We start from the raw sequence: 5115 nt of genomic DNA on the forward strand, positions 1-5115 counted from the left end.
ACTGCCAAGGCCTCAGATACCTTCCTCTTCAGAGACTTGTCCATGGTTTGCAAGGATCTCTCTTGAGGAAGTAAATTGTTGCCACATCTTCCCAACTTGAGGGAAAGGTGGGAGAGGCATGAAAGGAAGGAAAAGAGGAAAATTCTGGTGCCAAGGCAAGATGATTTAAAGAATCTGTTGATTTTGATTCCATTTACCAGAAAGTTCCACAGAGGGCAGCGGGGGTACGATGGGAAGAGCACTGCATGGGAGTCAGACCTGGGTGCCACTGGCTGATTTGGCCAAGGACTTGAGCCTCAAATTCCTTACCTTTAAAATGGGGGTGATTGTGCCATCTCTGCCCACTCCAAAGAAGTAGCAGGTCAAGTAAGAAAATGCTGCCATCTTGTTTGATAAATTGCTAAGAGATTTTATAAGACTGGATTGTGTGGTTTTCTTCCACTGAGTAGAGACTTGGGGAGCCTAAGTCTCCCTGGCTGGGCTGCTACAAAAGAGTACTTCTCATTGCCTAGGCTTAAAAAAAGGAAGCCCACTTGGGGAAGAAGACACCATTTTGTGAATTCCTTGCCTTCCTTCTGTCCCACACCCTTGAGGACCTACTGTTTCACTCTAGAATGGTCTCTTCCACCAAACTCTACCCACAAAATTTTAGCCAAGCCTCAGGTTCTGTTTGGGACCTGAAGGTCACTTCTGGGACAATTCTTGTCTCCTTTTTCTCCTCAGGAGCCTGTGACAAAAGCTTGACACCTGACAAAATCTTGCTATCCTCAACCCCTGGTTATCTCAAATGTCTTCAGACTCCAGCAGGAGGAAGCATACCTTTTGAGTGTGTCTGTGTGTCAGGCCCTGAGCTGGGCACTGTTATACTCCTGATCTCAGCAAATCCTCATAGTCTTCTAAGAGGTTCAACATTAGAGGGGTCTGCCCACCCACCCACACCCCCTTCCCTCAGGGATAGGTCTCAGAAGTTTATGGGTATTATATGAGCCTGCTCCTTTTGGTCATAGATGATTGGCTCCTGGTGGCATCTAGCCAAGCTTGGCCAATCGCATCTCTGCCCTGAGAATTTGGATTGAAGCATGGAGATACTTGGTCAGCACCTGTTAGCACCTAGAGGACTGTGGGGCAGCCATTTTGACTGTGTGCTCAGAGACACAGAGAGTACCCGCATGGAGACAGGCAGAGAAGAAGGGAGGGAGGGAGAGAGAGAGACAGAGAAATGACATAGGGCTGTGACGTCAAGAAACCTGTGGCCCTAAGGGGTGCCTGGGTGGCTCAGTCGGTTAAGTGTGTGCCTTTGGCTCAGGTCATGATCCCAGGGTCCTGGGATCGAGCCCCACGTCGTTGGTCTCCCTGCTTAGTGGGGAGCCTGCTTCTTCCTCTCCCCCTATAGAAAAACAAATTTAGGGAAAAATTTTGAAAAAAAAAAAAAAAAAAAAAGAAACCTGTGGCCCAGAAGGAGGTAGAAAGCAAGCCCCTTCCTGATGACCTTCTAGTTCCTGGCTCCAAATCCTCTTGAGGCTTCATTTCATTTCCTGCCCCTGGGTACTATGATCTACCTCCTAACTTAACAAAATACTCCCTCCCCCCGTTTTTTTTAAGTTTAGCATGATTTCATTTCTGCTGGTTACAGCTAAAAGAGTGTTGCTAAGACTGGTAGGTTTTGGGGCCCCCATTTTACAGAGACGGAAACTACGGTTTAGAGATTAAGCTGGGAGCCCAGGGCCATGGAGCTAGTCAGTCAGTGGCGGAGGTGAGAAACACATCTCTGTGATTCCAATGGAGGGCGTGGATGGGGTGCTTTCTCAACACTAGACACTTTCTAAAAGCTTTACCTGTCTTCTCTCCTTTCGTCCTCTGAGGGCCCCTGTGAGGTAGGTACAGCTGTCAGCACCATTTGAAGGATGGGGAACTGAAGGCAAGGAGAGGCTGTGTTGTCTGCTTCAGATCATGTAGTCTGTGAGGGCCAGAGCCAGGCACAGATGTCAGGCAGTTGACCCCACAGCCTGGGCTCTTCGTAATTATGCTGTAGGTGTTGGCGTGGCAGTGCTGATTCAGAAGGCAGGGCCTGGACATGGACAGGGTCAGAAGTTTTCAGGAACTGATGAACATATGGTTGTCACTGAATGATGGGCCCTTAGAGGATGGGCAAGCCTTTGGAGTCCCACTGGACTAAGTTGGCACCTCAGGTATGTGTCTGTTCTTCAGCAGCTGTGACCCACGGCCACTCCATTCCTTCTCTGTGATATTATGGTGCCTGTTCCATCACTCAGCAGGTTGGGGTTCACCCCCTGGGATCTTACTACGTACTTTATCTCCTCTCCCTGTCCTTTCCCTCTTCCTAGTCCCCTGCTTGTGGTGAGTCTACCTACCCTTTGTTAACCTCCAGAGTGGGGCCAGATCACAGCTCTGAGTGACTGGGTAGTTTCCACTGTTGGTTGGGAAATGTGTGTATTCATTTAGAAACTGGATTTTTTCAGGAAGGCATCAAGCTCAATCTTCGTGTTTTTAGCATACCCTTCATGGCCCAGCAGGGACAGAGTGAAGAAGGGACAGACCCTCCAGACCTGGGACCCTTGTTGAGGACATGCCTCTCTAGGCAGTGTTGAATGCACGCTGGGCACTCTGTCGGGGTGTGCTAATGGGAGAGGAAGCCCAGTTCCTGTGGCCTGCAGGTAGTTGAGAAGCAGAAAGAGCTTGCAGTGATTCCAGAAAGAGAATGAGAAAGACCCAGGATGATTTTCCAGGCGCCTCTACCTGGAAATCATTCTAGGTTGCAGATCATTCTAGGTTGGGGTCACTGACCCTTTTGAGAAATTGGTGAAAGGCAGAGATTTTTCCCTCCCCAAATGCACATAGAGACATAAATTTGCTTAAGATGTAAAATTGCTTAGTTATGGATCCCCACACCTATCCAAGGATTTAAGGATCCTTGATCTAGAGAGAGGCTGCCATCTGATTAAGAGCTAGAGGGGAAGGATGCTTCTACCCACCTTCCAGCTGGATGTTATTTCTCCTGGAGTCTTTGCTAACCCCCCCCCCGCCCCCCCCCCCCGGGGTTGGTTTGAGTCCTTCCTCTTTCTCCTGTACCTGTGCATTTTGCTGTTGGCACCTTTTTGCAATGGTTTAAACAGTGTGGACCTTAGACCAACGCATCAGCATCACCTGGGAACTTGTTAGAAATGCAAATTCTCAGTTCCTACTCCAGACTGAATCAGAAACTCTGGGGTGGGGCCCAATAAATTTGTGTTTGAACAGGCCCTCCTGGTGAGTTGCTGAAGTTTGAGAAGGGCTGCTGCAAGCAATCCTCTTCTTTACGGTGTGTGTCTGCTTTGCTAGACACAACATGCCTGGCACATAGTAAGAGCTCGGTGAATACTTACTGCATCATGTTTTCCACATTGACAGGGCAGGATTAATTTTTTTTTTCCTTTGGTACCCTACAGCTTTGAGTCACGGGGACTGAGACTCAGTGTCATTTGGGTCCAGTTTCTTTCGACTTCCGGGCCTAAAGATAGGCTTGGCTCCACTGGGTAGAGGAGAGGGCTTAGCCTTGAGGCAGGTGCCCAGAAACTTTCACACAGGAATGGAGCCAGAGAGAAATCAAACCTGGAGCATCTCTCTGGGTAACAAGGCCTCAGCCACATGGTGGATGAGGGGCAGGCGGGCAGGGGGCTGCCTGGCCATCACATATGCCCAGGGCTCATGGGAGCCCAATTCTGCCAAATTCCACAGGCTGACCTGCTCCTCTCAGTGCCTGCCCTACAGCAGCCTTGGCAGCGGACGCCAGATCTCTGCCAGGGACACACTGGCCAGGCTGGCTGGGCGGGAAATGGCCACTTTTTATTTTTAATGACTCCAACGTTTTACAGAGGAGGGAATGGTTCGAAGATCCCTCTTAACTTTGTGTGTTTGGTCTGGGGAAGAGTTGCGCCTCTTAATTCTCTGCGTCTTATGTAGCGTTATATTCCCATATTTTGCTTCTACAGGGAGAGAGTATTTTCCTATACAGTTCCTTAGTTGCCTGACATTTAAAAAATAATAATTTTTCTGAGGGGTGCAGGGAAAAAAATTCTGGGAAAAAAACCTTTTCCTATCTTCAGCTCTTTAAACATTAGAAAAAAATTTGTTTTGATTTTTTTTAAGCTGGGAACAGAGGAAAGATACCTGTTTACTCTTAATTTCCAGTGTGTTTATTTTTTAAAAAGGATCCTTACATTTTTCTCGGAGGGGTGAAGAAAGATTTCTCTCATCTCATATATGGGCAGTTCTTCAAAGTTTTATTCTAAAAAAAAAAAAAATCAGTCATCTGTGGGAGATGTAGGATGGATCCAGTAATCCTTCTTGTGTTGTTATGGGCTAGATCCTTCACACTTTTAATTAAAAAAAAAAAAAAATTAGATTTTTTTTTTGGGAGGTGAGGACAGGGGAAAAAAAGTCCTGGTTAGACCTTCCCAAATCATAGGGAGTCAGTTCCTTAAATTAAAAAAAAAAAAAAATCTGATATTTTGAATGTTGGATAGAAATGTTCTTGTTCACAATGTATTTCACATAGAGTTTCTCAAATTTTTCTTCTTAATTATCAAATTGATTGGGGGATATGGGAGGGGGCTAGACCCCCTCAACCTTTAACCCCTAGTGTCTTACCCAGGGCCAGTTCTTTAAACTTTATTTTTAATATAAATCTGTTCTTTAAAAAAAAATGTTGACAAAGGTAGACAGAAATATTCTCTTCATCCCGCATTTCACATAAAAGCAGCTCTTCAAATATTTATTTTTAAAATCCGTCTGATTGGGAGGTGGCTAAAAAGAGTCCCCTTAAACCCTCTTGTCTGACCCAGGGCTGGTTCTTCAAACTTTTATTTTTAAATGATATTAGATTTTTTTTTTTGGAGAAGGGGGCAGGCAGGGGCAAGAGGAACATCCCACTGAGCCTCGCAATGCCTCCATAAGGCCAGCTCTTCAAACTTTATTTAAAAAATCAATCTGATTTTTGGGGGGTGGCTGCGGGGGGAGCAGAAGAGTTCCCATTAACCCCTTGTGTTCCGCCAAGAGGCGGCTCCCCAAACTTTTTTTCCACCGCGAACATGACCTTTGCGAGGGGCTGGCGAGCGG

The sequence above is a fragment of the Neomonachus schauinslandi genome, chromosome 13 (genome assembly GCF_002201575.2).
Source record: "Neomonachus schauinslandi chromosome 13, ASM220157v2, whole genome shotgun sequence".
NCBI lineage: Eukaryota > Metazoa > Chordata > Mammalia > Carnivora > Phocidae > Neomonachus > Neomonachus schauinslandi.